This window comes from Cimex lectularius, unplaced genomic scaffold (assembly GCF_000648675.2).
Source record: "Cimex lectularius strain Harlan isolate CLEC.00 unplaced genomic scaffold, Clec_2.1 scaffold3, whole genome shotgun sequence".
NCBI lineage: Eukaryota > Metazoa > Arthropoda > Insecta > Hemiptera > Cimicidae > Cimex > Cimex lectularius.
Genome location: NW_019392688.1, coordinates 4848641 through 4861421, shown reverse-complemented (window position 1 = coordinate 4861421; position 12781 = coordinate 4848641).

The following is a 12781-nucleotide window of genomic DNA, read 5'->3' as shown; positions in this document are numbered from 1 at the left end:
ACTTATCTAATCAGCACCTGAAACTGGATGATTTGCGGTGTGGCTACTTCGGTTAAATACACCCCCTGGAAGGACGAAGGCCCAGGCTTTATAAAACGAAAATTTGTTTTAACAAAAAACTGTTCTGGTAATTTTTTTTAATAACGCCCGCCAAAGTCTTATGACATAAGAGACAATTTCTTTATCAACTTGTTTCTTAAAATATAATATAAATATATCAAATGCTAGGTCGTTACAAAAGTCTACGTGCATAAATTAAGTTTTGTTTTTTTTTGGCTTCCTACATCTAGGTCATTTCAGCCCCCAACTAAGTCTATATTCTATTTACCTTTTCAAACACTACATTCATACAAATAAATACATTCAAACACATAAATGCATCCATACAGTGCACTCATTCCGTTTGGTCGGTGGAGTACTTGATATTCCTCCACCGACCTTTACTCAAACTAATCAAGATTGGGGTTGATGGAGTACTTTTATAAATATTCCGCCATCGACCTCGAACACACACTTATACGCTCTCAACGTTCGAGAGGCGATGATGATGTTATATTTCACCCTCACCTCTCGCCATTCACGCTAATAAATACATGCACTCAGACAAAACATAAGACATATTATGTACAATAAAAAACCCCAATTTCCCCTAAAAAGCGGAACAGGGGACCCTGAAACTCGCCGCTCGAGTACTATCTTCAGATTGGATGCATGCCTACACGCTCCCTGTAGGGAGCCGAGGCATGGCATGTTTCCAGTATGTGGGACACATCGAGCAACCTTTCCCTGCATAAGGGGCCAAAGCCCGCGTAGGTGCCCGTGTGTCAACCGTGTATGGCCTATTCTTAATCGCGTAAGGACGATTCCTTGTTTCCGGCTCAGGTTCTCGGGGGGCCATCTACGAATCGTGCTCTTGACGCGCAAAAGCCTCTCAGACGACCCGGCCCACTTAAGTTTTATTGAAATATCAATATACAACATATAATGTAATCATGAAAATTACCCCTCAAAATATAGATCATACAGGCGAAGTACTTTAGTCGATCTTTCGGCCAGAAGCTGAATTTGGTAGAGATATCAGTCCTTGGTTTACGAGGCGAGAACTCATATCCTGATTGGACATCCTCGTAGTTTTCAACGGTTTCTTTAAAAAAAAAAAAATGCGCCTTTGACCGGAAAAGACCGTAGTCAGATGGTCCCCTTTGGCTAAACGTGAAGGATGGGCTAATCCTTTTTTTTCCAAATCGATCTCGGCAAACCTATGCATCAACCTCTTGGCCATGCGGCACTGTTCGAGAGGCAGAGTTGGTACATGATTAAAATAAAGCATTAGTCAAAGTAAACAACAAGTCGAAGGTCGTGGGTTCGAATCCCGCTCATAACACTGACTTTTTATCTCAACCTTACATAAAGATTAATTAATTGTAAGATGTTATTTGGTCAATCGGACAACTTAATCTAATGAATTTAGAAAACAACAATGTATTGTTTACATCAAAGTCGAATAAGGATTGAAATGGAAACATTAATAGCACCAATTAATTAATGCACAAAGACTTTTGTAACGACGTAGTATAGGTTAAACATGTTTTTTGTTACTACAAGTAACACGAATTTCCATTAATAACAAATTCATTATAAACTTGTTTTTTCTGTACAAAGCAAGCAAATTTGATTGTAGTATTTGCATTACACATTAATTTTATAAAGTGAAGTAATTTATTACAAAATTTTTTTCTTATGTTTGGAAACATTAATATCACCAATTAATTAATGTACCAAGACTTTTGTAACGACGCAGAGTAAGTTAAACACGTTTTTTGTTACTAAAAGTTACACAAATTTCCATTAATAACAAATTCATTATACATTTATTTTGCCTGTACAAAGCATGCAAATTTGATTGCAGTATTTGCAATGCACATTAATTTTATAAAGTGAAGTAATTGATTAGAAAATGTCTTTCTTATGTTTGGAAACTTTAATATGACCAATTTAATCTACGAAGAAATTTGTAACGACGTAGTATAAGTTAAACACTTTTTTGTTACTGAAAGTTACACAAATTTCCATTAATAACAAATTCATTATAAACTTGTTTTGTCTGTACAAAGCAAGCAAATTTGAATGTAGTATTTGCAATACACATTAATTTTAAAAGCGAAGTAATTTATTACAAAATTTCTTTCTTATGTTTGATTCGAAAAATTTATCCTTTTGGTTACCATCCAACAATTAAATTGTGCACGCATTGTAAAGTTGTATGTCCTAATCAACGTGCCATGTGTCCTAATCACATAGTGTACAGTGTATAATAATGACGGCTGATCATCTTTGGAATGAGAGATATCAAATTGGTTGGCACTTTCAGAAGGGAATAATAGAAAAGAAAACTGTAGCGATGTCAGGGTTAAGGTTTGGGTCGTGACCCTGGTGGTGAAAGTTACGTTTCCCACAGTGTTGACGTGATAAAACCCGTGATTTCAGACGATCCGGTCATCATTCGATTCTTAAGAGAAAATAAAACAATACAACAATTGTATTCGACGACAACATCCGACTCGGTAGCTGGATTTCAGGACATATCTGTAGACATAATGTTAGCTTTTTTTATGGGTAAAGAGAACACTGACGATAATAATGAAATATTTATAACCAATACAATTGTTACAAATCGTTTTGTAAATGTATCTTTAATGGGATTTTTGTTTTGTACTTTCGCCGAAAAAGTTTTGTTCGGCTTTGTTCAAAACAATTCGAAAAAGGAAAGGAAGTACAGCCGATCTTCACCTATATTCCCACGGTTTAGCCCATTTGCCTCTCCGTCCTTGTACGACTTTAATACAAAACAAACCCAGTTCAATGAATAACTTTCTACCCACAAACACAATGTAAAAATTAAAAGGAGGAAAACATTAAAATATCGAATGATTATTTATAAATTCCCCCTTTTATTTCTTTTGTATGGAAACAATTTTAAAAAATAAGACGTCTTTGCATAACTTTTTATGATTGGAATGTGAAATCAAAAAAATTTTTCAACATAAGGTACGTCCCCAGGGCTCAGCATTTTTTTTTTTTTTTTTTTTCAAATGGCAAGGTATCATTTTGAACACAACTTACGACTTTTTGAATGGAGATTTTACTTCGGGAACTTTTCTTGTAGACTCGAGTCGTTTAAGAGTTATTAAGGTTTAAAAAAAGTTTGAAAAATGGCAAAAAGGCCGGAAAATTCGAAAGGTAGGTTGAGATGGGAAGTTAGTGTCCGAGTGGATCGAAGTCACGTTAACTCAAGTGGTTAGAGCAGCGGCGTATTTAGCCGAAGGTCGTGGGTTCGAATCCCGCCCGCGACACGAACTTTTTTCATTTCAACCAATACCTTACATAAAGATTAATTAATTGAAAGAAGTTATTTGATCAATCGGACCACGAAAATGTATGTATGTAATAAATGTATTTAAAAAAATGTTCAAATTTTATTTATCTCACTTGTCATTCATTTACCTTCTAGTAACATTAAATTAATTACTAACTCAATTACTTCCTAGTAACATTCTTAAGTTAATCAGGATACGAAATAATACCTTCCCATCTTAAAAAAATTGCTGAGCTGACGAACCTGGGAACGAACCGTACGTTGAAAAAATTTTTGACCTCAGATTCAGATTCTACATAAAAAATATGTAGACTAGTCCTATTTTTTTAATTATTTCCAAACAAAAGGGGATATATAAATAATTCAATGGATAGTGAATCTGATTGTGCGTCGAAGTTTCAGCTGAGAGATAGCATCACTTGCCAAACTTTCAGCCTACATTTGCCTTTCGTCAGTGCTCGATATATTCTTCACACATACAACCACAAAGTATTAAAATGATGTGTGAATTAATTTCCAAAATTTCTGAACAATAATTTTTTGTACAAATAAGTCGTTAGTCATATAGACGTGAAAAAAACTTTTTTAAAAGTTATATTAATTCTTATATGTTTAGCAGTCATAATTGACCATATTAATTTTTTCTGTTCATTATTCTTTTTCATCTCAACGAAGACCTTAGATAAAAAGAATAATAAACTTATATTTTTAAAAAGCATAAAAAACTTATAACTTTATATCATTTTGACTAATAATCATGTTGCATCACCCAGCTTATCGTCTTGACGTTCATCTGGAAAAATTCGTTCTTGGTCAGTTTTGCAAAGACTGAACTTTGTGAACTCTGAAGCAGTGAAATGTTTTTCAATCTTGTTTTACTCCAAAGGCTACGGTTTGTGGTTGTAACTTTAAACATGCCTGCTTATATATATNTATATATAAATCTTCTGGCACTACATATTTTATTGAGGCAGATTTGACAACCTAGATTGCCACCAGCATTTGATTAAAGTACAATATTTGTTATACAATGGAGGTTTCAAATTCCTAAGTTTGATTTCTTGTATTTTATTAAAACAACTAATAACAATATGGAAGTTTAGGAGTCGATAAACAGGTGAGGTTATCACCGGCCTACCTTGCTTCCTGGTGTTTTCCTGGTCTTTCACCTGTATTTTTCAGCCTGCAGCCATTTGTACGTCTCAATCTCCTACTTAATCTGCTTTTATATGAAAACTAAGTCTGTATTTCCAAATGCTAGGATTTCACTCGTATCTCAGGTTTTCAACCACAGAATAACAGCACATGGAGGACTGGTCACGTTCACTCCCCCAGAGTATAAGGTATTCCTCGGTACGGGGTTAATACGCAACCCCTTTCTTTCACGCTACTAAATTACATTCGTTCTAATAAATTAACATAAATACAACACCCAATGCAAATGTAGAAGTATGGTCACATTCACTTACCCCAGAGTACTTGATATTCATCGGGGCGCAGTAAGCCACTCTTCCTTTCATGCTAATAAATTACTTAAATTCACTATTTTTCGTGGGCCGCTTGACCAATTAATAACATCAATTTAAAAAATTAACATAAACACAACATCCAATACAAACATAGAAGTATGGCCATATTCACTCCCCAAGAATATAAGGTATTTCTGGGGGCGGGGATATTAAGCAACCCCTTCCTTTCACGCTAATAAATTAACATAAACACAAAATCCAATACAAACATAGAACTATGAACTAATACACTTCCCCAGTGTGCTCCATATTTCTCGGGGCTAGGTTGAACCCACTGCATTCTCGCTAATAAATTACATTCATTCCAATAAATTAACATAAACACAACACCGGATACAAACATAGAAGTCTGGACACATTCATTCCCCCAGAATACTCTATATATCTCGGGGCTGGGTTGAACCCACTCCATCCTCACTATTAATATACATTTACTCGGGTTAAATATTCATTTCAGAGGTCTGACCACTCGTCAGCTGCACTCAGCGACAGTTGGACTATATAACTGCGTGCGTGATTTTTTGAAACCGTATTGTTGAGAATAAAAAGACGTATTCCGAAGAACTGGAACAAGTTGACAATTTAAAATACTTTCAAAACCTACTGGGCAAACCTCTCGCTGAGTTCTGTAACCAGCACGTAGGTGCTGGAAAATGGTGGGTTTCTTTTTTTCTACTTTACTGAATAAGTCGTATAGACATTTTGAGAGTTGGTTGTAAACGATCCACCCGCCTTTGATCCAGGAAATCGCAGCAGCAAATCTCAACTCCTCGACGTACAATAAAATCAAAGACTTTTCCTCTCCTAATGTTCGAAAGCGACAAATGTTAAACGGCGGACTGGAAAAAAGGGGAACGAAGTAAAAATCCCTCAACTCCCCTTCGCCGTGTTTTGAAAACATCGGGGACCCCTCGAGTTCCAGGCTAATCGGTAATTTCTCGGAAAATGAAAGGGCGGCCGCCAAGGAGCCGTGGCCGTGGCCACTTTCGATTTTATGTTCCGTTATGAAATGTGTTACGATTCGCTGACAGTGTGTCGGCGATGTATGAGGACGATCCGCGGATCATCTCCGGTTGCCACCTATTGATCATTATTGATAAAATATAATCTATTGTAGACGGCGTGAAGCCTTAACACCTCTGGCCTAGAACGATCAACAAAAGGGCCGAGAAAAAAAAATCAGTAATGATCACGCGGCGGATATCAATCACTTCCATATTAGAAAGCTTTTATTATTTGTTGTAAAACATCAATTGATTTGAAATGGTAAAGTTTCTATTATACTAAAATAAAATGAATTGTTGGTTTTTTATACATTTATACCTGATCAGGTCATACACGAGGTATGAGGTCAAGAACGTGATTGATTCAATGTTTCCTTTGGATGTTTGTTTGCTACCCGCAACAATATGTCTCGTTCCGTTTGTTGCTTTAAAATCAGAACCAATTTGAGAGAAAACATGAATTTACAAACAAAAGTTATTTTTATCCCTACATAACTGATGTTTGGCAGTTCCTGTATAATAATCCGGTAATCTCAGAAGAATTTTATCCGTATATAATTTTATTTGCCTGTTTTTTTATCCTCTTTTTGGATGTGCGTTTGTTTTATGTTGTGTTAGGAAGTAGGATTGTTGACCGGTTTTTAACAACCAATTTTAACAAACAACTATATAAAATTTTCGAGAACGCAACGGTTCCTAATAAATTATTTAAATTAAACACTGTTTTTTTTTTTTAAGTACAAGGCTTAATCTAGTAATAAATTGGTTAAATTCATATAAAAGTCCTTAAGTGGTTGTCACAAGTCTCTCTCTCTCTCTCTCTCTCTCTCTCTCTCTCTCTCTCTCTCTTCCTTTCGCTCCCTCTGCTAACTCATTCCAAGCTAAGCTTCCTTTCTACACCTTAGTACTTCACCATTTATGTGCTGCCATATTTCCTACGATTTGCTAAGTATGGTTATAAATATAAAGTTTATAAACATTATCGTTACCCCATATAAGTCAGTTGTATTATGTATATCCTTTTTTCCTGTTTAGTTCATACTTTTTTACTATCGTTATGTATTTTATTTACAGGATATCACATATCCACTGTCGTTTTAGCCTTTGAGGAATTGTTTAATGAATTTCTGGTTAAGAAAAGGGAGAGAGAGCTAAAATTTTGCTATTTGGGTTAAACTAGGTCTTTAACTAAAGAAAGGAATTTTTATTCATTATTGTTTGCTTAAATTGGAACCTAGAAAGGAAAATTGATGATGTTACAAAAAATTTTAAATTTATTTATTAAAACTGGTCTTATTAGATCAACCATTAATTGTACAACGATGTATATAGGATAAATAAATGTTTACATTCTTATAAACCTATTGGTACAATACGATTTTTCTTTCTTTTTATTTTTCTTCGCTATAAATAAAATTTTAACTACCCTAGTTCATATGACTTTGTTCCTTTCAATTAGTGACGTACGATACCAGTCGATATGAGAAAAGTATCGAGTATTTTCTTTCAATACCTGGTAACTTTGGGATCGAAAATTGCCATTCGATACAAATCTGTATCGGGTACTTTTTGTAGTGTCGGAAAAAATACTCAAATAGATTTTTCGTCGAGTGTTCAAGCAATATTGAATTATTTTCCGCTCGAAACTTACCTTTCATCAAACTGGGGATTGACCAGTTACTGTTAGGAACACCATTAGCGGCATATGTCAACAAAGTTAATCAAAATTTCGAATTGGTGGTTGGTAACTCTGCTGACAGTTCTGATAATTCATAATTCTTTCCCGCGTCGCACCTCGCACTTTCAATTTCAGCAGTTTCTTATAAAAGGTTTTTGTCTTCTAATACCTAACAAGTGTTCACCTCCTTCACATAGATACATACCCAATGTCTCCTCCTAAAAGTAAGGCATGAGGTTATTTTACTACTGAATCGTCGGCTTCTTGTTAACTATGCGGGAATACAGTGGGAATAAGTCTAATGTTTCAAACATTTGAAAACAAAACACCCTTTGATCAATTTTCTCAAAACCCGATAACAATCAGTTATGTTGAAATGTCACTCAATTATTTAAGGTTTTTAGTTGAGATAAAAAAAGTCAGTGTCAAGAGCGGGATTCGAACCCACGACCTTCGGCTTGATGACATCGATCCCCCTCGATTTTCCCTCCTTTTTGCCATTTTTCAAATGTCGTGTAATCTATATTTCATTCTCGGCGACAAATGAAAGGGCCACGGAGAGCGGAAAATTCAAAAGGTGGGGTTGAGATGAGAAGTTAGTGCCCGAGTGGATCGAGGTCACGATAGCTCAAGTGGTAGAGTAGCGGCGTATCAAGCCGAAGGTCGTGGGTTCGAATCCCGCTCGTGACCCTGACTTTTTTCTCAACTAAAAACCTTAATTAATTGAATGATATTAATTGGTCAAGCGGACCACAAAAAATAGTGAATATGTTGAAATGTGTTGATAGCTTTACCTTGTTTTTACCTATGTACCCAAGGTATGAAAAAATACGAAAAAAATCCCGCAAATTATTGTTTATTTTAACGCATGAGCCTATTATTATTTATTTTACCCATGAGTCGACAGTGAGTAAGTTAATCATTTATGAATAAACGAAAAAGTACTCATATGAGGTACTCGTTAGTATCAAATAAGTTCTGTCGGTACTTGTGCATTGTCCAATATTCCTTCCGTATTATCGAGTACTGGTATCAAATATTTTCTGGTATCGCATGTCACTACTTTCAATCTTGTGATTGTTTTTCTATTTTGAAGGAGTTTGGTCGCTTCCAAATCTCGTGCTGGCTGAGGCGAAGCTGTGTTTGCATAGGGATATTAAGTCCTTATTTTTTTCGTGCCGAGGAACATTGACTGTTACGTAAGATTTTATTAGGGAGTGTTAGTACAGTGATACTGGCGAATTAGGTACCATGGTTGAATACTATATGCCCACATAGACTTTAGGGCTTATTTTTGACTTGGTTTGTTTAATAGCATTTTATTTTGTACAGTATTAGAGAGAAATATTTAGATTAGTTTTAAGTTAGATGGCTCGGTAGTACTAAAAAGTTTAGGACCGTGAGTTCAGATGGCCTTTTAAAGCCTGAATTTATTTACTTTGTTTTCCTTGCAATTGAACAGAAGTCCCAAAGATGTATGTTTCGTTCTAAACTTTTCAGTGTGGTTATGGTGCGTGGATATGGGAATAGTGTCGAAAGGATATGTAAATTTTTTTTAACATAAAATTCTACTTGCTGCATTTATACTTAATAAATCTTGTGACCTCGGTCTTGCACCTGAGTTCACTGTTTTGCTTGTGGAATTAAAGGTTCAAAGATATTTGTCATACAGAACGCTATTTCTAGACACGACAATTTTTTTTTTTTTTGAAAATCAAAAATATGTCCGTGTTTTTTGATTTTTTTTCTTTTTGTAGGAGTATAATTAAGAACTCATAAATAGAAATTAGAATATAAAATCATTTCTATAGAAATTATATACAGTTTAATTGAGATTTCTCTATGTTGTTTGAGGGTTGAAGGAACCTGGGATTTGGACGTCCTGCGATGATAGGCAGGCCAAAATGTTTAATATTTATCTGAATAAGTACATTTTTTCTTGTTATTATTGATTTGTGTGCTTCTTTTGATTTGAAACTCAGTAGACGTGGAATTTCGTTTTTTGTTTCTTCGGCGCCGACATGTAAATTGGCTGTTTAGGTTTGTAAATGCCGGAACGCCCTTCCGACCTGTTGGCCTTTAAATCAAGACGCTTTTAACAAGAGCACACCCGGATAATCTTCGGCCGACAAAGCCCCGAATCGCACTAATCGCTGAGTCGACCTTATTCCCAGATTGGAATTGTCACCCGAGTCGTGTAGGCTCCCGGGAGATGGAAGAGAACAAAGTGGAACGTGGGTCGGGATGAGCACGACCCCACCCGCGCCCCCGCTCCATGGCATACGCGCACTTTCCTACTGCGGGATGTAACCTCATTTTCCCATTAGGTTCAACAGGCAGCCAAAAGGAAAACACGACTTCGAAAAGACGGAAAATTGCGGGGACAAGCGGACCGGCGACCCTAAAAAATAGTAATAATTTCGAAACAGATAGCAAACAAATAACTCGTTTGAACCCCACATCTCAGGCACATATCATCTCGCGTGTTTTTAGTAAATTTAATAATTTTATACATTGCCACCTTCAGGTGAGAATTGAAAACGAATGACAATTTCCAAACTGGATATCTTCACGCTCTTCACGCTGATATTCTCTTGTTTCCATTGATATGAATATCCACAATGTATCAGCTCTGTTGGTTGGTTGGTTTTCCTGGAAAATTTTAGTTTCTTAAATAAAGTTCAGAATTCTTCTCAAAGGTTTCGAGTTCTACATTGCTCAAGAATGGCAGTTGCATAAGATTGCCTGTTTTCGGTCTCCTAGATGTAGATGTAGATGTAATATTTCAGGGTATGGTATACTGCGCCTTTTGAGAGCTATTGTATCCCCTGTGCTCTGCCTAAAGCACATCGGTGAGTCCTATTTCATCAAGAAACTTGATTAATAGGCCCGGTTTCAGTGGTTGTAGTTCTTCTATGGTCACATTGTACATCCCAAAACACTTCCTCCTACGGGCTAATGTAGCTCCGCAGTTTGTTAGTAAGTGTGTTGGTGTCGGTTCTGCTTCCTTGCAGAATCTACATGTGCCATCTTGGATTATTCCAATTTTCTTTAGATGTCCATTTAATCTACAGTGTCCTGTCAGGAATCCTGTTAGGATTCGCTGTCTATTCCTGCTTCCTTTTACACATTCTGTGATTTCTTTCTTGCCAAAATTGGTTAGAAGATTCTTGGATTGTCTATGTGAATTCCAAATTTCGCTCATTTTCTTTTTGTCCTTCTGTCTGAGATATTCGTTAATAGTGTGGATTCCTATGCCACAGAAGGGTTCGGGTCCTATTTCGGTCTCCTATAAACATGGTGGACATTGGTCATGTGTTAATAGTACCATCATTTTGAATAGTTTTTTTTTTTACATATTTAGAAATTAGATTTTTTTTAATTATTTAGAAACTTTTTTGGTTATTTTGCACCTGGTGGATTCATCTAGTGCGCAGTCATTTCTTTCTCCATCCACTTGGTCAGTTCCGCTTTTAGCTTACTTACCGAATACCCATTCGCGGTCCAAAGGGTTTGAGGGCTGCGCCTACTTTTGCCAGTTTGTCAGCTTGTTCGTTGCTCTTTATATCGCAGTAACTATAGGGTTTTTTGGTACCCGTTTCCCTGGTACTAAAGTAAGAGAAGCCATTGGAAACTAGTTTTGAAGTAGGAGAAATAACTTTCAGTGCAGCTTGGGTGTCTGAGTACCTGTCAGTACCTTTTAAGTACTTCTTCTACAGAGAGGTCTAATGAAGAGATCTCGACCGGAAAATTGATGGTATCTAGGCCGTTATCACCAACCTTCAGTCTCTGTTCCATTTTTAATCCATCTGTGTACCATAGTAAGACCACTCCTAAGTTCCCAAATAGCCCTTATTTATATTTCTTGAAAGATTCTGTTCGGACACCCTTTTAACCATTTCATTTTTTTCTAGTGGCTTTCCCATAGGTCTGTTATTATTTCGTTTAGTCTTAAAAGCCTGTTTTCATTTGCACATGCGTCTGGATATACTCGTATATAATTAATTATATAACTATGGTAATCCCAGTCTACTGCTAACATTAGGCATGTAATAATGCTGCTGTTGTCATGTTCAAAAACTTTTATTTATATGATATTAGGTTTATCAATTTTTTTATTTACCTATCATTTTTCTTTTGTTTATCCTTTTTATTATTTTTCTATATAAATATATAGATGGAAAACTAATTATTGTATACTTATTAGGATTATTTATTAGTTCTCCTAATAAGGTGGTCTCAATGGACTCGATCTCACTGCCTGTTTTACTCATTTTCGGAAGCTAGTTCTTCGACGAGGACCGTTGTCAATCGATCTGGGACGCGGGTTTGTGCGAAATGCAACGGGCTGAAGGCAATCCGTGTCGTTAGTAATTACGAAGAATCGCTGGTTTTCTGATGGGAATTGCTCCCGACCCGAGTGAGAGGCGACTCAAACTGTCGTTGAAGCAGGTTCAGAGGTCTCGCCCATCCTGAACACGAAATCCAAAGGACCTAAGGCAATCCGACTCTCTGTGGGAACGTACCGATACCTGAGTCCCAATCCAAATCCTTCTTTCGAGACACATTCAAAATAGCGATGTACCTATTTTGTATATTATGAAAAAAAAATCTAACTGGAACTACATATTTACAATTGAAAATGCTTAACCTTAATACTACATGAACATATCGACAAATAGAAAATCGATAATAACCTAATAACCTCCACTATACTTCGATACCTTACTCAGAATGCTACAGTACCTTATCTTAACCATCCTACGTACGAATAAATTTCCTCTATCAAGTCAGTATTCATTCCCAAACCTCACAAACTTTCCAAATACATATCCTCCTACAGACCCATTTCTTCCTATTATCTCCAAAAACCTCGAAATACGTTTAAAACGTTTACTACCCATCCTAGATTCACTTAGATTCATTCCTTATCCCCAATTCTGCTTCAGTGTCAATCACTCCACGATCCAGCAAGGTTTGAGAATAGTTGAAACCATTTCTTCTGCTCTAGAGAAGATGTGGTATTGCTTGGCCGCTCCTGGATGTGGCCCAGTCATTGCGTCTAGCACCCAGGCATCCTGTATAAACTAAAACCTTTTTACACACCTTTTGTTACCTGTTACTGACCGCTACTTCGGAGGGATTAGTTAAGAATACTCAGACATACCAACACAATCCGGTATCCCATTTACAC